A 24,381-nucleotide genomic window follows, 5' to 3' on the forward strand; every position below is an offset into this window, starting at 1 on the left:
CTCTCTCTCTCTCTCTCTCTCTCTCTCTCTCTCTCTCTCTCTCTCTCTCTCTCTCAGTGCTTAAATAATTTTAGTAATAAATTTAGTATATGTAGTATATATATATATATATATATATATGTGTCACAGCCTTTTTGGGATAGGCTGCAACTTCTAGGCGGTGTATAATTTCGTTTCTGTTCGATCTTCTTTTATTAAATAATAAATTATAACCAATAAGTACTACTGTCTATACACCCCATACATGACAGATTTCCTAACCTCAATAGTAGTTGTGAACTTTAATGCTCAATATCTCGCTTCGCTGAGCAGTTCTCGACTTTTTTTCTTTTATTTTACACGTCGAATGAGCCTAATTCCATCGAAATCGGAAATGAGGAAGCTCTTCTGAAGAATTATCCTTTTGCTTTTATTTGATAGTCACTATTATTGTTCTAAGACCTAGCTTGATTAATAACTTTTTACAAAAAGGTTAACGAAACAGCTTTTTTGCTAAAATCTAGAATCTAGGATTTTTGCAAAAAAGCTAGATGTTTGGTTAGCCTTTTTGCAGAACGTGTATCATTAACCAACACGGCTGAGTTAGCTTTTTCATAAAAAACCTAAAGCCTAATTTTGAGGAACAATCGTTGATTTCACAAAAAAGCGCCGTTTTGCGTAAAAAGGCCTTTTCACGAAAAGGTTAATTTCGCAAAACAGCTGCGATATATATATATATATAAATTTATTCTAAAATATTTAAGCACTAAAATCAGCTTTGAGAAAAATAGATTTATTTCTTTTAATTGATTAATTTTCGTCAATCAAATACGAACTGTAATTGATTTTGTAATTTATTTTAAAGAAACTACAAAATTGTTTATATAAAAGTAATAAAACAGAATCCTTAATTTGTTTATCTAATCCTGATTTATATATTAATAGTCCAATATTTCTCATAAATTTGATACTAGAATATGCAAAATATATTTTCTATTTTTCTCTTTTCCGACGCGATGACTTTTAATCGGACATGGACGGAAATGTATTTTATAAAGTTCGAGCACGTTTTATCGACAGGCGTTTTCAATCGCGAATCGGTTCAAATGCAAACTATCGGTAAACTTTGCTTCCGGTAGTTTTCGAAAATTTTGTGCACGCCGAAGGCATTTTTACAAGTCGCATTTGATGCGGCGCGCCATCAAGTTGGGCCCTTTTTCGACTGCAATGGATTATATATATATATATATATATGTGTGCTTTTATCTAGATATTTTTGTATGTCATCAAAATGCAATCGCGAAAGAGCGCAATTACGCTCGAAGGTGAATAATAATCGGTGCGAAAATCGTCGACGGTACAAAGGATCGAAAATGACATCGTGTTGCGCGATGATGACACAGCGAAACGATCCCGGCAATTATTATACCTGTCGACCAACAGTGGATTTATACAGGACGCTTATTTTGAAAATGACGTAGGTCAAGTATCAGCAAGATGGCGAAGCCGAGCGAGATGCCAAATCAGTATACTCGATATACCTGTTTTAACGTGATTTTCGAACACCGATTTATCGCCGCGCGCAGGCGACGATTATTCATATGATTCGCTGTCATCTTGGTGCAGCCATACTCGTATGATAATGAGCGATGCGAAATTCTCGACGTGCATTACTACTGGCCAATGCGGTGTGCCACGCGTCCGTGCGCAGCATCCTTAAATCTTCGGGCGAGCAAAAGCTTGCGTCGCAATTGAAAACCTTGCCCTGACCGCGTTGTAGTCCTATAAATAGTAGTTACCGAATGCGATTCGCAAATGCAATTGAAACTTTACCATGCAAGGCGAATTTAAAACGAGTCATTTTATTTAGAAAAATATCTTTTTTTCTCAAATAAAAACTTGCAACATAATTAGTTCTTTAATGTTTTTCTATCTTTCTTTCTCCCTTTTCCTCTCTTTCTATGTCTTCCTATTTTATTCGATTTAATAATAGATATAAGCTAGATTATGATTTTGGAAATAGCGATATTGCCCCACATCAAGAGGTGATATATTTGCACATGTTGCACTTTGGTGGACGTGCTCACCGTGAGGGCATTTAGAAATCCCCGAAGTAGCCGAGACTAATTTTGAGACCCGCAGATTCGCAGCGAAGATCATCCGTCGTGGCTTTCCGCTTTAGAAAGCTGAAATTTGTCGCATTCAGTAGGTTAAAGTAGAAAATTCGGTGTGACCTCGATTTAGAATTTCGCATGAAACAGCGACGTACTGGGGCACTTAGACATTAATCAAAATCGAGAAACGTACTCTTTTTCTTTTTAGAATAGAAATTTAGAATCCAAAATACTAATTGTCTAAAGAAATCTCTTCATTAACGTTATACAGTCTTTCATATGGTATTAAAATTCATGCAATAATTTTCTATATATATATACGTTGAGAAAAAAATGTTTGATATTTGTACTGTAATTATATGGTAAAATAATTATGCTTAGGAACTCTATTCTCATAGTTATTACTGCTGTAATGCTAGTAACACTTAAATTTATAGTTCTATATACAAAGAATGTTTATAGTTGCTACTAAAAATAACTAAATTTTATGCCAACTATAAATATTTTTGATATATAAAACTATTAATATAATTATTACTAACACATAACAATAATAACTATAATATAAAAAAACTATAAGCCTATAAAAATGGAGCACTTAATTATAATTATGTTACCACGCAATTACAATATATCATAAATATTAAACACTTTTATCTCAGTATAGGTTGTAAATATAAGTATTACGAAAAAAAAGAATTAATTAAATTAATTCGAATTAGCATTTATGAGGAGATGAGTAAATCTCATGGCTGGCAAGGGAGTGAGAAAGTGTGCGGATTGATTTGAACACCGGAGTGCGAGCAGCGGTGCGAAAAAGCCAACAAAATTTTCCGAGCGTGCGTTAATGAACTTTATGGGCGGTACATTTTGCCGATTTCGAAAAAGTGATGGAAAAGCTAGCGTTGATAATCGGGACGAAAAACCAGAACGGTTCGTTCCCACGAAATGAAAAAAAATGGCCGCAAGCTCGCGGACGTAATGGACCTCGATGAAGTTTACTATGACGCGGGTACATGCGGGCGCAGTTATCGCGAAAACGACGCGATGCTGGTGAAAAAAAGATCATCGAAAATGAAGTTATGGGGTACGATAAATTAGCGTAAAAGAGGGACGAAAAAATCGATTTATTGCGTTGTTGTTTCGTCGCCGGTATTAAACGTTACGTTAAACTTTTTAAATAGCGTGTACTAATGTGGAATTATAGTTTTCAAGTCGTTTGCTTCTTACAACTTTTGTTTCTTTCAGCTTAAGTCTTTAACTATGCTTCACCGGGAGAACGTTAGCTGTTTACGTCAATTTCTCTCGCGCAGTAAGATTATGTAATTTTTTTTGCTTGAAAAGTTCAAGCTTCTAGGTTCAGGTTTTTCTAATTTTGTCTTCTTCGTGCAGTGAAATATTTTATGTGTATAATTGCGATGGAATGATGGCATTAAATAAGTCTACATGCATTCACTTAACGTCTCAAATACTAATATCTTAAGATGTAATATGATAAATGGATCATTATCAAAAGTAACGCTGACGCGATATTGAAAGCGAGAGTTTTATTACATTTATCCTCAAAAGGAAAAAAATGACCGAGAGAGAAGTTCTAAGAATAATTACCGTCGTTAACAGGCAGCAGTACCAGGCGCTAAACACCGTAATACGAAATAATAACAGACTTTAAAAAGACATTTAGAACGTCGTTAAGCTTCGGCGTCGATAGAGTAACGGCATTAGGCAAGTAACGCGCTCTCGTTGCGCGCATTAATTCGCGAGTGTTGCGGCGTGCAATCGATATCTCGCCACGTTTTGAAATAATAATAATCGAGTCGTTACCGGTGCGCGTAATGGAGCTTTTTCGTATTAATGTTTCGCGACAACAGAACCCCGAGCCGGGCCGAGGGAGGAGCGGCACCCTTTCCGGATTATTTGCGCGCCGTGAAATTTCATGGAATAATACGCGGCCGCGAAAATGCACGTGAAAAATTAACACGGTCAATTTGCCGCGGGCGGTCGTCCGATAGCGGCGACGGCGGCGGCGGCGGCGGCGACTGGCGGTGGTGATGGCAAATTCTGTTACGCTTCGTCACATAAATTCGGCCGCGATACAAGTCAAATATTTAATTCCAGCAATGGAATGCCGAGATGCATTGTAAAAAAAAAAACATACTCCACCGCGGCCGGGCAAACATAACGCGTAACCGCTGTTAATACCGCTCGAGTCAGCATTGCATCGGTGGGATTATATCGTTTTCCGTAATGCAACAAGCCGGCGTGGCACTTAACTCGTGCCGGTTCTAAAACGCGACGCGCACGACAAAAATGGAGCGCGCGCGGGCGTGCTGGAACAAACGCGGTGTGTGCTAGATTTTTCGCACTTTGCACAAACAGCGTGCGACAAAACGGCATACAGTTGCCTGGCGCGGTGGAAAAGAGAAAAACCGCGCGGGGGTACGTCTGTTACCGTTTAAGCTCGAACCTTTAGTTTCTAAGCCCGACGAGCAACAGGTTGCGCCATTGTGGCGACTTGAAAACTCCGCTTACGCGGATACTTTCAAAATCCTTCTCTCTTTTCGTGCGCGCGCGCGCGCGCGAGCGCTTTTTCTCTTCTCTTCCCGCGCGTTCTGTGTACAATTATTCTTTATTGTTCCGCTACCGTTGCCGTCACCTCTGTGTTGCCTCTTTGAGACTTTCTGCTGCACTTGAAACACCGACCGAAGAATTTCTATTGCGTAAAGGCTTCTCAATCGGAATGTGAACGCTTGGCGTAACTCTCGCGCCCATCTTTCTGCGGAGAATGTAATCTAGAACCTTTAACGATCACGTCACTCGCGTGACTGGAATCTCATCTGTGGGAGCGCGAGTATGTCTTTTGCTGCGAAAGATATTAAGAGTTTTACTTACGATGTATTATGTTTTTCTTGAGCACGGACTTTTCTGTGAATGAGATTTTTTCCAAATTTGAATTCTGTCTTTGAAGAAACAGCAATAGCATTGCTGTTGAATTGCGTATTTACGTCCTGAATCTGTAAATCGTACGATTATTGTCCAAGTGCAAAATAGCAATCGTAAAATTTTATTGTGTTATATGGTATACCATGAATTAGATTTCTCTTTTTGTTATGACTTTTATTATTCTTTTATTTTAAAAATCTGATATTATACTATGAAAATGCGAAATGGAAAACTAATTTTAAAGTATATGGAAAAAAAACGATTTTGCTGAAACATTGAAAAATTTAACTGGATAGAGATCTAAAAATAAATTTGTCGAATCATCAAAATGATTATATAATAAATTCAGACATAATGAGCAATGCTGAAAAAAAACTGATATTCTTACAACCGGCTTGAGCATAATTAATACATAATTATTTATCTTATATAATTATTTTGATAGTTCAATGAAATTGTTTTTACATCTGTATCAATTTAAATTTTTAAGATATTTCACCAAAATCATTTTTTTTATATACGTATTAATCGTAAAGTAGGAAAAATGCGAGAAATTTTCGCTACTAGAAAAGCAGAAGAAAGTTTTCCTTCTAGTTAATAGCTATATAGAGTAAATAATAAAGCAGAAATGAAATGAAAGACGAAAATATTCGCCTTAAATTGTTCCGGAAGTATTCCGTCTAGGAAAAAATGACTGAGCGCGTAAAACGAGCTTTGAAGAAAGGTAGAAAGGTGTTGTAGAATTTGTTTAGAAGAAAAGAGAATTTGTTGATGAGAACGTTGAGTGAATTGCAACGAGAGGAGCATCGCGCGTGCGTCGCGCTCGTGAGACGCACGGCGTCGGCCGCGCTTTTCGCGCACGTGGATACGATTCGACATTTATAAACGCGGTAACATTCGAAATAAAAAGGACTATAATGACTACGGTCAGAAAGGAATCGCGCGAGAACCATAAGCAGAACAAGAAAAGAGCCTTGTCTTCAAGCGAGCACGCCGGTAATGTGCGACGTTGGCAAAATGGCCGTCGAATTTAGACTTACGTAACAATTCCTCGCGTGCGTTCCGTGTCCCGAAAGCGAGCCGGTTTCTTTCTTTTCTTCATCCAGCTGTCGAATATCATGGAGGGGCTTCCGCACGAGAGGCTCTCGCTAATTGTCAATATAGACGCAGAAAATACTCAAAAATTTTATTAGAAACTTCTAAGAAATTCTTTCAACGGTTTTAGACTAGATAATACGTTTTCGCTAAAACGCACAATTTAATTTCTTTCGTTAATTTTTCGTAAATGGATGAAATCGAAAGAGAACCACTGCAATCTGATTGACTATACGATGATTAAAACATGCGTATACGCATAATATTGTTATACATAATATATTAGATGAGTAAATAAATGGATACAAATTGTCGTTTGATAATTTATTTTTTTAAATTTATTTTAAATATTTGTATTTTATATATAGTTTTTTATTGTTTATTTAAAACGATTTTTGTTTATCATGCATATGATGTTTGCATAAAAATGATTCAATGATATTTATATAACACGCATAAAATATACGTAATTGGCGAGGCTAAAAATACTTGAAAGATAAAAGCTTACAACTGTCTCTCGCAAATATTACATCATGCATATTGTCATTAAAAAAAGATCATTGCTAATTTTGCGCTGGTCACGTTCAAATTTCGTTTTGTAATGGCTCACTGATAAAGCAATCATTTTCATTGTTAATGCAATCGCACCGTCAAACGTGAAGCGATACTGTGTTATCGTGTTAATTATTATTCTCACAGAGTATATTTTCATTTTGCTGATATAATAATTATTGGCCCTGAAATGTTTTTAATTAAACCATCAGCATCAAGAAAAAAAACCAATGCCTTCAATTGGCTGTTGCCTGTTGGAAAAATAATAGGCTTTGTGCTTCGTAAATTATACTAGCAATATTGTTTAATGTTTATTTTTATATATTTCTCAGAGTTTTAATTTAATGTTCCGCATTTTATGAATCTTTTATTTTGAGAAATTGATACACATGAATAGAATTTTAAACTTACTGTATTAAAAAGGATGCGATATATATACTTTGTATTGCGCTTATATTCACCTTGTTTAAAAATCTAGTCCGTATTGCTTTTGAGACAAGGAGCTCATGTAAGTTGCATGTAATGGATGTTATTTCGCATTTTCAAAAGAGACGGCACTTTACCTTTCACTTGAATTTGCTATGTTTGAAAAACTGATTTGTGTCGCACTCAAAATAAGCGTCTCCTGTATAAGTTGCACAACGGATGTTACTTTACATTGACAGTTTCCTGTCGTGAAAGCTGGTGATTCGCAAAGTATAACGATTGCTTAAATGACTTGTAGGAAACTTCAAGTCAACGTCCATCTAAGTCAATTGTGGCATGATATCGGTGCTTCTAAAAAGATCTAAAGAGATCCAATCTCGGCCAATATTGCTCAGCCAAGCCAGGTTTCTTAGTTAATTACAATGAAATATTAATGACTTGTAGTCACTATAGTGACTTAAGAATTTTCAATCAAAATCTTTCAATCGATATTGAAGAATATAACGATAGTATTTCATTTTCTTGTCCTTATATTCATCTTTTTACTCTTCCCTATTTTCACAAGTTAGCTTGTTTAATATTAAGTTATTTCGTGTGTGTTATTATTGCACCATGATATCGATCCATCGCTTGCGTCAAGGCGATCGATTAAATACCTGACTGGTGAAATATCATACTGGTGAAATATGTCTACGGTAACGCGCGATAAGTCCGACAGTTATTTGACATCTTCTGTTACGAATCATCGCGCGTAATTTTATTCGCGAAATACGAGGACAAGCTGTCGTGAAGTCGCTTATTGTGCATGACTGATACATCGTACAATTAGGTGATACGGAATAGCGGTCAAGTCGATATTAGCAAATTGACCGATAGATTTAGACTTACGTAACTAAACATGCCTATATACGTCGTGTCCTCGACTGCAAGTCTTCTTGGGAATATTTTCGACCGCTTTTATGTGCTATAACGACGGTTATACCTCAATTAGTGAGTATTTTAATAAGAAAGAAAGAAATAAATTAAAGATATACTTCTATTAAGTTCTCGAGAAAATGTAAATTAATTATAAATTGTTTTGACAATTTTATCTTTTTAGGTGAAAAAGGTAATAAATAACACTGATATTGAAATAATATTTACAAATAAATTAAGCAAATGAGAGTGTGGCACTGTATTTAGTTAAGTTTTCAAACATAACGCATGCAATTAAGCGTTATTAATTTTGAACGTTTCGATTGTATTTGGGAGCTGGAAATTTATTATTTTACAATTATAAGTGAAAATTATCGATGAAAGATCGATGAAAATAAAACAAAAAATGTAAAGAATCCTATTTTCGAAAGCGGGTCTTGCTTAATAATGTTTAATGCAAACATTTTTTCAGTTCTATAAATTGTGCGTCAACTCGATTTGTTGGAAATAGTATTTAGAAAATGCGCAGTTTATAAAACTGAAAAAATGTATTTGCAAATTTGCAAATATGAATATTAAGCATCAAGATCCGCTTTGACTGAAAACAAGATTTTTCTATATTATTTGATTTACACGGAAAGAATTTTATGAAAGATCTAAAATTTTGCTGAATATAGGTCTAAAAATAAGTTAGTTGGACTATCAAAGTACTTTTGTTGAACTCAAACTGGCTGCTAAAATATCAAAATTTTTTGCAGCATTGCTCATCATTTTTTAGCTTTCAATATAAATTAGTCTAACAAAATTATTTTCAGATCTGTATTCAGTAAAATTTTAGATAAATCTTTCAGTAAAATCGTTCTTTTCCTATATTATTTTACACTCGTTTGACTTAGTTCTAATAGTAATTGAGTCAAATGAGTATTATAAAGAATAAATAGAATAATAAATTTGCGGCATTCCCTAAATATAGCTGAAACGTTCGCAGTTATATATAATAATTATAACCAAGTCAAATGAGTGTTAAAAATAAAATAATAAACTTTGGCATCAAATATAAGCCAAAAGTTATTATAATTATAGAGTCAAACGAATGTCAAAGATAAAATAAATTCTCAGCTTTAAATATAGGCGAAACGTTTGAAATTCGTAATGCTTAATTAGTATACATTACATTTGCGAATTTTATGCGCATCAAGTATCACACTCTCATTTATCTAAAAATTTAATGGTTATCTTTTTAGATTTGTGAATCATAAAGCACTTTTAAACATCTAATACGAATAATAATAAATATTTTTATTCGATATAGTTTAACTTCTGTGGCAAAAACAATCGAAATAACAATACAATGCAAACGCGAGATTAACAAATTAATCAAATATTCCTTTTAATATACCCGGCTGCGCACACAATGCTCAACGGCGTAATTGTGAGGTACAATAATCGGACGCAGAAAGAGACAGAATATTGTAACAAACTCGCAGAATACATAAGAACCGCTATCGAACGGATGTTGATCTTGATCCCGATGCAATGAAGAGAGACAGAAGCGCGGTCATTATATTGAACTGAATAAAGATTCGCCATGCCTAGTATCAGATACGTTACACGAACCGAGGTCGACAGAGATTCAAAGAAAACCATGTAATAATCGCACGCTGCAAAAAGCAGCATTTTCAAGGAATATTATGTCTAATGATGGGAAAAAAAGGACGATGCGACTGGTAGGAATAGAAGATAGGCACGCCATTAGATGCGGCAAGACACGCATCTTAGATTGCATTTCTATTCCTCTCCCACCCCTTCTCTCTCTCTCTCTCTCTCTCTCTCTGTCTCTCTATCTCTTTTTCTTTCTCGTTTTCTAGCTGCTTTCATTCGTATGGTCGACGAATGCGGCCGGAAAAGGAAGAAGGTGCAAAAATCGCGATTCGTGCACCTTGCACGCATTCCGCGAGTAGCGGCTTGATCGGATTAGTGACGCGGTGCGGCAGTGGCGCTTCACGAGAAATGGACCACCGATAAAAAGCGCGCCTGATCGGTTTACATGACAGAATTCAATGCATCTCTGTGTCGCGAATGACTCGTTACTCCCGCGCGTACACGTACATACGTTGCCCTTTCACCGCGAAACCTACCGGGTTGACCAAGTTCGATGTATCCACGCGGTAATCCAAACCATCGATGGAATTTACATTCGGCCTATCGAGTGAATTACGAAGCGAGCGTAACGACACAATTGCATTACGATTATTGCACGATATTGACATTAAATTCGCGTTAGTGCCAATCGCTATTTCTGCGCATGCAAACGATTAAACGCGATATTTTTGAGAAATCAATTTCTAAGTATTTTCTCTTAAAAGGAATATATTTTCTAATATGCATACATATTTTTTATTTAGTTTTATCTTTTTACCTATTTAATTACTTATATAATAGAAGAATTAATATTTATGTTGTATATATCGGTAGGTATATACACTGTTAAATTCATGCTGTCGAATCATTGAATTATATAATCTAATTTGAATTATTTTTAATCATTTCTGTAGGTCGCCACTGCTTTTAGTCAATATATCGTTAATTTAACTGCACAATGGAGTTAAACAATTTAATTCAAGAAAATGTATTAAAGAATCAAATTTAGTTTATTATTTATTAAACGCACATGTTAACATGGACGTTATTTACTTTAAAACTAATTAGAGATTGATTGAATTACATTTTGACACAGATGAAAATTAAAAATGACAAAATGTTATTGATTGAATTATCGATGTTCTTTTGATACTTAAATTAAATTTATATTTCACAAATCATAAATTTTATCGTGAATATATGCAGAATTGATAATATATTAGTTACGATTAATTTTTACTGAAATATTTTCACGAATTGCTATAATTAAACGTTTTCCAGAAACTTTTTGTGAAATTTACTTATGCGTTATAGCACGAATTGCAGACTTATCAAACGCACTTTTAGGCACTTTTTCTGCTTTCAATGAAACCCATTCACGAACATAGGAGAGATTTTCCTGCGAGTGACCGCGAGGAAAAAAGGTCGAAGCGGAATCGATCTGCGGTGACATCGTAGATCATTCTCAGTGCCGCTCTCTAGAACAGCTAATGGACCAAGACTCTATTAATATTGATAATGGCGAAAATCAGGCCAATAAGCGCTCGTGATATACTATTCGTGCTCGAGGCTATAGCATCCGCGTTTGCCTGACGTTACGATGTAGATTTAGTAGTTCATGCGATTGGCCTATGACTTCTCGGACTTCTTTTTGTAACACTTCGATCTTATATCGCATCGACAAAAATTTAATACGCTGCAAAATCTCGTGTTTTTATGACTTTTGATACATAATAAATACATCAAATTAACTAAGCAGTTCTGAAATAAACATAGGTCAAATTGTTTAAATAATTATTACGTCATTGTTTGTGTCAATTAATATATTCTGAAATATTTTCGTGAAGCAGTAATTATAATGGAAAACATAATCAATTTTTTCAAGAAATGTGATTTTTTTTATGTAACTACGTTTTGGATTTTTTTCTGCATATCACTGATGTCTGTGCATAAATTCTACATACCTACATATCTATACATATTTCACTTGGAATTTGCGTAACCAGATTAGATATAGAGCTACCGCGAAATTGTCAAAGCGACTAGTTTGCGTATTATTTAAAATATTTGTTGTTAAAGTGAATATTTATGTTGATCTTATGTATTAAAACAAACTACATTTTAAAAATGCTATTACAGGAAAGAAAATAGTTTTCAATATGCTTATGATATTTATAAAGCACTTCATAAAAGATAAAACTTTTATTATGCGTTTCTTTAAAAAAAAGGAAGAAAAGAAAAAAAGAAATCCTTATAAAAATCCTTATCAAAATATTAAACATTTCCGACATTCATTTGCGTTTAACACGGTATGTAAAATAGAAAAAGTTTTGTCATAATAATTGATCAATTAAAATTTTACGACCATGCCAATATGTCTACGACATGTTGGCAAAAAAAAACATGTACAAAAAAAAATGTACCTAGGTCGGAAATTAATGTCGGTATGAATCAGTCGTAAAATTAAAAGAAATTAGCAACAGATTGAGGACGCCGATAAAAAATACGCATTGCGAATTTCAGAGTATGCTTTTCGCGCATGCCGGCTGCGCGGACAATTTTCTTGCATATTTCTCTCCCTGTGACTGTTATGTTTCTTGCCATACACTATTTGCTGGTGCTTGTTATTAAGATCTTATCACATCGGTGACGTAAGCGTCAGTCTGAAAAGCGGCACTGTGGGACTCGGTGCTCCACCAATTTCGCTATTTCTTGCCCATTTGATTCGCTTTCATTGCCGCACGATCGTACGGGCGAGTCGCGCGGGAATCCGACATTATTGCGACACGCGTATCCACGCGCGACCTCCGTCGCTGGCACGTTTTGCGTAGAATTAGTTTCGCAACTGCCTGTAATGCCTTCGTAATTCGTCGGTTATACACGACTAGCGTATAGCGCCAAATTGCTCCTGAAAATTTGACTTGCTTATCTCTGTTGTACGGTAATTGACTTCTCTACTTCATATGCGAAAAAAATTAGGTGATTTTATCCTTTCCTAAATTTTGTTTTCTTCAAATTTTCTTAGATATAAAAATTCATTTTATAATATAAAATGCCTTCTATGATTTTTATTTTATTTATTATTATTTCAATGTTTCTTTTATCTGATTTTTTTGGCAAAGGATGCATTTTCGCTTAAAAATCCAAGATACGTAAAGCTATTCGAAGTTGTCGTTGAAAGAAGTTTTTCTTTTACCTTGATTCTTTCCAACAACGTGGACAGAAACGACGTATTTTCAAAATTAATCTCTTCATGTGAAGCTTTGTTCTCGAATGCTCGACGTTCCCTTGAGATTCCTACAAAACCTTCGCGTTGTCACGACATACGTTACTTTTACTGCGTATCGCAAGCTCGTCGCTCTAAAACTTCGAACATGTTCTTGTGAACAGTCTAAATCGACAATAAGCGTTTATGTAAAGCAGGCCGTATTTCGCGGTCGTCATCGAGATGGAAACGAAGAAAAGGCTAAAGCGGTCTCTAAATTGATGCTGACGGAAACTATGATAATTTACTCAATGGTGTTTCATACACGCGTACAAGCTACATGCATGGCACTGCAAATTACTGGACATGTTAAAAATCAACTAAACAATTGTCATGATAGATATCACAAAACAAAAAAGATACACCGAACAAAAAATATAATGGCAAAAAAAGAGTTCAAGTAATTTGTATTCATCAATTGCTGCACTCACTGAAATAGTAAAATTACTATTATTGTTGATGTTTTCAAATTAGATATATGATACCAACGAGAGAGGAGAAAACTTCGCAAAGTATCAAATTTTGATTTTAAAGAAACTTTGTATACATATAGATCACGTGAATAGAATTTAAAAAATGTTAATCCACACACACACACACACACACAAAATCGCAGCAATTTTAGGGGTAAAATCACTATTCATAAAGTAGTTTTCAGCTTTTTTCGTTATTTCTCAAAAATTATTCAAAATATTAAAAAATGTTTTGTACACAAGTTTTATAATAAAATTACTTCTATTCATTCACATCAATAATATTTTTAAAAAATCATTGTTTTAAAAAATCATTGTTTTTAAAATTTTCAGAATTTTTTTTAAATTAATTATTTTATTGACGTAGATGAACAGAAGTAATTTTGATTAAAATCTTTGTAAAAAACAATTTTGATATCTTGAATAATTTTTAAGATATAACAAAAAAATTTTAAATTTTACATATGACGGATAGTTTCACCCCTTAAAACCATTTTGATCGCATCTGACATTTTCTAAATTCATCATTTACAACTTATATGTATATAAAGTTTCGTTAAAATCAAAATTTGACACATTGCGAGATTTTCTTGAAAATAGAAAAATGTTGGAAATGTTTAGAGGAAAAATATAGAATCGTATAGGAGTGTAATTAAAGAGATTTCTAAATATTTTCTAAATATAGAGAATTTGTTGTTAGAGCGATATAGATGTTATTTAACAGCGGCTAACCATTGTGGGTACAGTAGCCACAACGCAAATTTGACTATTGTATAGACTGTAATACTGAGTATTGCGAATATCATAAATGCTTTAATTACTGTTGGTACGTCAAACTCTTAGAATCAAATTATACTCATCAGTAAATATAATAATATATTAAACAGTAAAAACTCATAAAAAAACAAAGCATTAGTAGTAAATAAAAAAAATTAAAGACAATAAAAAATCCCAAAAACAAAGTGTTACGTTTAACATAAATTTAAAAATGCACAATATTATTAGTGGTTTATGAAAGAGGAAATTATACAAAGCAATTTCGATACGAAAAGAATTATTTCGTTGCGCTTTTCAACAAGGTTTGTAACAAATGTATAATTGGTATAATTGTTGATCTTAAATCAAACAGTGCTTCGCCGATACGATTCATTTGAGCTTGCACTATTATTTTCGCAAATCGTCCTCTTTTTCATAAGTATTCCGTGCACATAACGCGTTATGAAAATATCAGGAAATAACGATTCGAAAAGCGTTTCATTAAAGCCAGATTTATTTTACATAACCTGATTCCGTAATTCTGAAATATATCCGTATCATTATTCCAGCGTAGTGTTTTACTCTTTATACATATAACAATCATGATCGTTCAATCATCTTTACTGAGATCACGATAAACTATTCTTCAGAAACCAATAAAAAATGCCGGTATGTTTCCTCTGTTTTTCTTTTTCGCGAATGTTTAAATGAAAACATTTCCATTATTTTTATCTGAATATAATCTTGATGTATTATAGTACAAGAACATAAGGATATTGTATATAAAAATGATAATTAGCGCAATAAAATTAAAATTAATTGAATGAAATGCTAAATATATATAAAATGAAAGTTTTAGAACTTTTCATCGGCCTTTATAAGATAGGCTAAGTTTGGAGATCGCAGAAACGAGTACATTTGGAAACGCGAGCAGCCGTCGAGTGATTTCTTGGCTCAGTAAAGGCATTGTCTATCGACCGCCAAGTCGACCATAAGCGACTTGACGAACTTCGTCGTGACTAATTCCAAATGCAGCCGCCGCATATCCAATCTCGCTCAGCTTGACGCGGAAAATACAAGAGCGAAACCACATCGCTCTTGTATTTTCCATTTCGCGATTCTCGAGACGTTACGCACACCGAGACGTTACACGCACTCCTCCTTCGTTGCTACCACATCGTGTCGTGGACTCGTGTCGCCGTCATTGTGACGTGAGTAGCCGTACTCGCGTGCGTGTATGCGTGTGACACACGGCTTCAGCGCGATACAACGCGAGGAACCAGCCGGCGTGTACGGTATATGCGACACCACGCCACGCCACGCCACGCTGCGCCGCGCTGCATGTGTGCGCTCACGCGTGTGCGCGCGCGTGACCGTGCGTACGCGAAGGAAAACGGTCAGCGAGAAAGAGAGGAACGAGAAAGGAGAAGAGGACCGCATGTTTTTGCGTCGGGCAGTACTTGCACGCAAGTGCATTTCGACGGACGGACGGAGGACGGACAAGTCGCCGCCGACAGGAGCGTCCCCATTCTAGTTCGACTATCTACATCGCTAAGTTTACGTAACCGCACGAAACCTGTCAGCCGACATTTCGGTGCTAACCAATGGCGAACCGGCGCGGCGCAACGATTCTCTTCTCTCTCTGTTCCTCGACGACGGCTTTATCACCCTGGTCTTTCCCTCCGCGTCAGATTAGGTAAACGCGACCAGAAGTCGCAGGGCGGACTGTTGCCTCTCCGGCTCTCTTCAAGCAGCCTCGTGAAAATCGACGTTCCTCGCAATCGATCGTCGCCGACGCGCCACTGAACCAGATGCGAGCGTGATCGATCACGATCCGGGGAATTATATGCGCAAAACGTCAACGATGCATTCGCCTCAATAGATCGCGCTATTTTTACGCAAAACTAATGATACCTGACAACGTCCAACGTTTTTCATTATTTTTCGTACTATAGCCACTCCGTCCCGAAACGCATTTGAGATATTAAATTTCTTTCATGTAGGATGATATTAGAACCATTTTCAGTATTAAACGATCTCATCAATTTTTGAAGAAAGTTCCAGTTGGAACATATTAAATGGAAATTACATACTTTAGAGAAACTTCTTACGGTTACACATAATTTTTAACATACTAGGCTGCACGTTGGAAATATAATAAAACTTGCTTACTTTTTTTTTACTGTGAAAGCACACACGCGCATGTCCTCTTTATACTTTATATCAAGCTACTGATTATCTTATGTATATGCGGTCTTCAATATGCAGCAGAATGTACTAGGCAGAAGCACCAACGGAATTTAATGATCGAATTCTGCAGTTGCACAGTATGAATTTGATTCATGCGGCTTATGCAACCAAAAACGTTTGTACCAGCTATGATTTAATTAATTTTGCATTTTTCTTTTTCTAAATTAAATATTAACATTCTATAATAATTAGCAAGAACAAAATTGTTATAATTCAAATTAACCTGGTTTACGTACAGTAACACGAGTCTTTGTGAACATTGTATCACTCGAGGAATTATTAATGAGTCGAATATCGTTTTCATCTTTCCATATGTAAATTGAGATCCAAATCAAGAAAACGTTCTAAAGAAAAACTTTAAATTCTCGAGATCACGTTGAAATGAGATAAACGGAGTTTATAATATGTTTGTCCAAATTGCATATGAGCTTTTGGGAGCGCATGTCAAAAGCATTTCTCTGTAAAAGTAGTATTCTTCGCGTATTCTCCGTGGATTTCTCCTCGTACTGACTTTTCTTCTTACCTGTCCTTTAGCTCTTGTTCTCTTTCGACATTTTTTCTCATCTTGCAGACATTTTTTATTTATTTTTATATGCCGGATGTTCTGTGTCAGTATACGTAATTTCTATAGTTTGCAACCTGACACGAAACGAAATGAACTCGGTAATACTCGAAACAATGCTATATTAATTAGATAATTTATATAATAATTCTTGGTATAGGCTCAAATGAAATTAATCTATAATGTATGTAATAAGTAATATCAATTAGTTTGGATCGTTAAAGATTTAGATTAATTATAAAGAAAAAAAATGATATATATAAAATGAAATATATGCTAAACCAAATCTTGTGGACCAAATTTTTCCTCTCAGATGCAATGTTTATGGAAACCAGATTTTGTGGATCTATTATATTTCAAAAATGTTAGTCTCGCAAGCAGCTCGTGAAACTGCGAAATTCAATGATAAGCATTTCATCGTGTTACTCGGCGAAAATGCGCGAGATTGTGACTTTTATTTTTGGAAACTTAGATCCTGCGTTACTGGAAGAAATATTAGGAATAGAAATAAATATTAAATATTAGAGAAACAGAAAAATTACGAATAAAGATTAAACGTAATAGATACAAATAAGATGGCATATAATATCTTATACCTTATTTGTATGCATTGTGTTACGTTTAATCTTTATGCGTAATTTTTCTGTTTCTCTAATATTTTTCTCTATTTTTAATTTTTTTATGTCTCTAATATTTAATATTTATCCCTGCTTTTAATATTTTGTTTCGTTGTATGTAGATCCTTATTTCTCTCAGTATCGCAAAGATAAAGTTTCGAAAACGTAAATAAGTGTAAACATTTAATGAAGATATTTTTATGAAAATTTTTCAGAGGACAGTTTTTGCAATAATAAAAGCAAGCTTTCTACAAAATATTTCACTTCATCAATAACTAATACTGTAACTCATTCACATTATTTAAAACGTTGTTCTCTATCAAATAAAAACGAAAGGATTTGACTGCGCTTTATTTGTACGATCCGTTGTTTTTTTTTACTGCCAGCCACACGAATTTTCGTATTGCTCCCGGGCCACTTTGCAAATTTGGTGTTTCATCGATGAAACGTTGCCTCCCTTCTCCTTCCGTTCTCGTCGTCGATGTGTATATATACCATGGCTGCGAGTCGGAGTCAACAAGTTGTTCAGGCGGACCACCCCTTCCCCCAACTAAATTCCACTTCCTATAATTATTAGACGTCATATATCGCGCCGCTGCCGACCAATTTATAGCGGAGCTGACGCGATGCATCGGAACCTCTCGCCGCCCGGAGTGTTGATTTTCGTGGTGCGTTTCAATTTTGCACTCCTGCCTTCTACATGATTCCGTCTATCCGGTGGATCGCGTGTACTATTCGTTCGCCTAGCACGTTGCGCGCTTCTATTGTTTCATACTCGAATTTTCGTACACACAATTTTCGTAGTGTATTACAGGCTGCGCTCGTTGTGAACTCTGCGCTCGAAGTTACTCTTCTCCGTAATTTACGCGGCCAATGTGAATCTCGCCAATATTTGATTCCTTTTTTTTTATAATGATTGAAGAATGGGCGATTGAGATCTTAACTATCGATTAAACTCTTGTTTTCGAGCATATTTCATTATTACTATCGAAAACAAAAATCTATACTGAAGAGAAAAATAAACCACGTTGATATTTGACTGAATTTTTGAAGGAATTTTTCAACACTTTTTTGTGATTGTAAATTATCTTGAATTGCAAGTATACTTTTTACAAAGATAAAATTCTTAAGATATATTCTTAAGTTAATTTAATAAAATAAAATAAAATAAATTATATAAGGATTAGAATTCAAGCATATATAGAGGAACAATTTCTATTGTAGTTTCGTTGCAAGCTACTAAAGGATTTGTAGCTCAGTTGTTATGATAGCACGATTTTTCGAACGTGTGTAAGAAATCGCAGAGCGCAGAACGTACCGTCGATACGTTTCTTTATACACCTATATGCGCGGCCAGGTCAACGCCCTTTCACCTCCCGACGAGGCGGCGGAGGAAATATTAATTTCAAGATTTTTTGTCGAGCTTTTCCTCGCTCCACCCTGGCTCCCTTCTTCTTCCCCCCCTCCCCCCGCCGGCCCCCACCCTCTCCACATCCCAATACCGACAAAAGCAGAAGCGAGGAAGAGCTCGCGGCCGGTCGGCCGGGGCATTAATTTGCAAAGTCGTAAACAAGACGGCGCGCTGTCGATACTTTTAATAAAATGCCAGCAATTAAATTGTGCGGGGACCGGTAATGGTTGGACGGCCATGACGGGCTGGGCGGAGGGGTAGGAGCGGGAAGCGAGGAAACGGAAGAGGACGTTCGCGGGGGTGGTCGAGCGAGAGCGGTCGGGTGAAAGGTAATATCGAACTCGTATTTTAGGTGGACGGTGGTACGAAGAGGAAGAGGAGGAGGAGAAGGAAGAGGAGGTGGATGAGAGAGAGGGTGAGCGGGTGGCAAAGGCGAGCGGAGAAATCGAAGCTCTCTGATGGTGGGTGGGTGGGTGCAACGGGGAAAGAAACAAAAAGGAACTCGCGGGAACAAAAAGAAAGCCGCGTCTTTAGGGGGTAGTGGTAGTTAACCCCCACCCTCGCGTATGGTCCGCGACAACCCTCCCACCTGTGCCCTCTCTTTCTACACCCCTCCGCCTTCCAACCTCTCATCCTCTTTCCCTCTTCCTCCGGTTCTCGTCTTCTCTGGCGTCTCCCCCTCTTCCTCCGTCTATATCTCCTCGTTTCTGAAATTTTTGAATATCCGATCAATAGGTAGCCGCTCGCTGGGAAAAAACTGGGTGGGGACTGGGGAGGCATGAGATGAGTGCCGTCGGAACCGCCGTCTCTCCCTCCCCCGACCTCTGCCTCCCTCGCTTCTCTTTCCGTCCGCAAGACTCATCGGCGTTGTTTCAGACAAGATTTATCCGTATTTCATCGCAAACGCGGCGACTGATGCCCCCACGCGTCTTCGAATTAATTATTCGATTTCCGTTCGTTGTTCTGCGCTCCGTTTTTGCATGCTCGAATGCGATCACGAGAATAACTTCGCTCTCTAATGGCCATTACGTAATTACTCGTTACTAATCCGCGCAGGGACACGCGCGATTTCATTTTATTAGCTGCAGAAAATACGAGGGATATATGAGTGCAAGAATATTTATTTATTTTTTTTAATATGAAGATTATATAGAATAATCAAATTATCAAAAAGAGAGAAAAACAGACTTTTATTCAATAAAGTTTTATTAAAAGTTTTATCTCAACTTTTTGTCATTAAAGTTTTTTTTATCGTTGCCGAAAACAAGAACTAAAATTTATATCTCGATTTACGCATTAAATGATACAAATTTCGTTTATGTTTATTTTCGCGACACCTGTGGAACTTCGAGTATCGATCCGCACAATCAACCATCACAGGCGCACACTTACCCGTTCGTTACTTTGTATCGTGCGACTTCTTCGGAGGGTTTGCACGCGAGAGCATTATTCATGAGGGTAGGCGAGTCTTTTAGTAAGTTCGGGGTATATGTGCTTCGGAGAGAGAGAATGTATCGCGCGAGGACGAGTGTTTCTCCAAGACTTGCGAATCCGATCGCGCAGTTAATGCGCCTGTACGTTTCGCTACTGCGTCATTCCTTCCCCCCTCCCCCTCCCTGTTTCCATTCCGAACAAAATTTCCTATTCGCTGGCGAATATTATTCATAAGAATGCCAAGTTCCGTGTGCCTCGGGAACGTCGGGCGCGCGAATATCGAAGTAACCACCTGTCACACTTCCGACCGAGCTCTAGCTATTCGATCCTCTGTGGCATTCACGACGACAATAATTCCACCGCGCGGTCGGTCGATCAATTCGCAGCTATAATCAAAATGCGCCGGATCTAAAAAGTATTGCGGACTGACTGGCTCGCTGGCTAGCTTTTCGTGAGACATCAGTAGATGTTACAGGCTGGGAAATCCAGTGTATATACCCGTGACTGAACCCGCGGACCGTTTCCGCGAATATATGCTTTTTACTTTTGCATAATTTAGAGTAGAGTTTAATACGCTGTTTTTATAGAATTATTGTTTCCTTGCTAGAAATCAATAGTTGTGCTCTGCGTTAAATAGTTTCCATCAACATTATTTCTTGAGACTTCTCTCAACTTGGAAAGGAGAAGAGTTTTCATTAAGCATAGTTAGTATGTAACTTTTGATTGTTAAATGCACATATAATGATAATATAATTACATTCATTTACAAGATTTGGATGGAAATTGATGGTTTGTAATCATTGCGGTTTTTTATGCATGCTTATAAAGTATAAATGTTTTAAAATAAAGATAAACGTATAGAATAGAGATTGTAATATCATTGGGAAAAAGTCGCAGACATGGCCGAGCTATCGTGAGATATCTTTAGAAATACACGAGATTTTCGACTACACCGTCGAACGTGTCTCGTGTTTATCGCGACAAATAGTTTCTTTGTAATATCTTACGTCGGTGTCGCGACGTAAGATCCGGTGTACAAAGAAGACGCACGGGCCTCTGATTTGCTAAGAACATTCGCTAGTTCATCGACACGGAAATGCGCATTTTCATTTGCCAAAAACGCTAAGGGTTGTACCACAATGATGCCAAAGTAGGGACGAAGTCCCTGTGGAGAGCCCGTGCATCACACCGGGAAACGGAGCGAGATGCAACGGCGCGAATGCATCGAGGGCTGATGCAACGACGCGCCGGGTTCGGGGTGGAGGGTGAGAGCGACGCTTTTCATCGGTCCGCCACCCTGTCGTCTTCACGATGAGAATCCGCGTCAGCGGAGGAGAGAGAGGCGGGGCGGTAGGGGGAGGGGAATACTCCTATTTCGGAGCGTTTCATAATTGAGACCGCGCGTGGAGGCAGCGGGAGCGAAGGATCGATAGCATTTTTTTTCGGGGTAGGAACCCAGACGCTACGTACGTGTTCAAGGCAGGGGCTGCGGGGCAAAGAGCCGGGATAGGACAGAGGCGGAAGAGCGGGTGACGAGGGGGTGAAGGGTTCGCTGCTTGTGCGACACATCAACGTGCGGTACGACTAGCATATAGCGGCAACGACGTGCGAGGAGGGTGTACACGCAGATGGGGTAGGAACGGCATGGGGTTTCGGGACGCCTAGGGTGGGCTTGCTTTTCGACAAAGAGGCGACGACGTTTTTTTATAATTGCGTTTTTAATTTGATGGATTCTTTGATGCGTTTCATCGTCCTTCACCCCGCGGCGAGGGAGTTAGCGAGCGAAAAAGAAAGAGAGAGAGAGAGAAAGCCAGAGGTGACGGGGGAGGAAGAGAGACAGAGAGATCTCGCGCGCGGTTGTGTGCATGGACTGCACGCGCGTGCGAATGAGTGTAAAAGAGGGTGGTAGATACGGGCGAGGAAGGCGAGGGATGGCGACCGAGACACACGACGAGAGAAGCTACGAGAGCTTTTCCCATGCCGGGCACGACACCCCTTTTCCTCCTCTCTTCTCTTTCCTTCCTGTCGACCTTCTTCGTCGTTCTTTTGCAATCTGTGCGACGCGCACATCTTCACTTCTCCGTAATACCGTCGTCGGCCGAGAAACAGTTTTCCCTCTGCATACGAACTCAACGTCAGTTATTGTCCATTTCTTTTCCTTTTCTCAAACCACCTCGTATCTCATAAAAAACAAAATCGAAAATTTATGACAGCATTAGGCTATTTTGATTCTTTGTTGACTTTTCTCTTATTTTTACATTAGATGGGCTATAAAAATTATTTCAGCTTTGCAAGGATTGTAATATGTGAGACAAAGATATTTGTTAAACTTTCTCATAAAAATTTTTATCTTTTAATCTTCTACTGCATGAACTCTTTAATTTTTAGTAAAAATAATTTTTACATAATCAAATTTTGAAACTTTAATTTAACTAAAAAATTTCTTATTATAGTAGGATAATTTAATTATTGTTTTATTTAGAGTGTAAAAGATTGTTATAGTCGGATTTTTCTAATAATTTGAAGCCTTTTTAATAATGAAAATTTTAGCCTTTTTAATAATGAAAAAACTTGATTTTTTTTAAATAAAGTATATTTTTCTCTTTTCCATTTCTCTTCATAGTCTCACTTGTAACGGCCGTTCTTTAGATCATTTTAAATTGCGTTTCCCGTATCATATCCGTCAGGGCGTATTCCGCAACCGCATTCTGGTGATTTTTCACTTCACGCATTTAGAAACTTCACTATAAATCTCTGATTTAAAGCGGAATACTATGTCTCACATAGAACCATGCAGATTCAATAGGAAAGAGAAAAAAAGATAAACTTTCAGATCGCTTATGTTAATGAGTTTGAAATCTCATAGTGAGATGAAGTGATCTTTTCAAATGCAGACGGTAAAGTCTTTGTGCAAAATGCCTCGTAATTGCGATGTTGCTATGAAAGCTAATCACGGATTTGTAAAATACAGATCATAAAGGCAACAATATCTTTCGTAAAGTGATTGATTTTAACATGATTAAATGATTGAGACATGGAATATATTACATGTATCTCTTTTTTCTTTTTTATTCTTTTTTAAAATTATTTGCTATGACAGAATCAAATTTAAAATTACATCGCAAATATTTTATAAAACATAAATCACAGATTTTATTAATTAGCAATGTATACATATATGTGATAAATTTAATTCAATTTAAATAATAGATAATATGATATTATGAAAAAAACATAAGAATAAAATAAGATTTTGATTTTTACGTTTATTACCATTTTATTTATTCTTTTCATAATGAAAAATTATATTAAAAGATAGTTATTACATGATACATCTAAAATGTTCCTTTTTTAATCACTCTCTATTATCTGTATTATCTGTCTAAAGTAAAATTTTTATATTACAGTTATTTTTATATCACATTTATAATGTACAAACATCTTAATGTATTTATAGAATACTATGAAACGAATGATAAACGATCGTAAATGGTCTCTAAAATTATATAACAATCCCATATTATGTCATAAAAGAGAACGTAACGTGTTTTAATATTGGGTGGGAATAATTATTAAATCCTCCGAAATCAACGGTACGAAAAAGTACTAAACCGCGCAAATAGCGCAATGTGATAGCTTAATAAAAATCCCGTTGATACGAGTCCGAGTGGCGGTGCTATTCTCTCGTCAAATCATAATTAATTTCATCTGATGTGCATTATCCCGCGGCGGCGCGTGCGCGCGTATATTTAGTCGAACGACGTGCAGTCTCGCTCGTTTTCAAATTCTCTCGGATAGCGGCGGTGAGTACGCGGGTGAAACGAAGCGATTTTTATTGCATTTCGCAACTCGGTACCGCGGCTGGAAATTGCGCCCAACGAAACATTTTGTTTTACAGTGTTTTCATCGTCCCTCTTCCGTCGCTCTCTTTTTCTCTCTCTCTCTCTC

This window comes from Atta cephalotes, assembly GCF_000143395.1.
Source record: "Atta cephalotes unplaced genomic scaffold scaffold00001, whole genome shotgun sequence".
Classification (NCBI taxonomy): domain Eukaryota; kingdom Metazoa; phylum Arthropoda; class Insecta; order Hymenoptera; family Formicidae; genus Atta; species Atta cephalotes.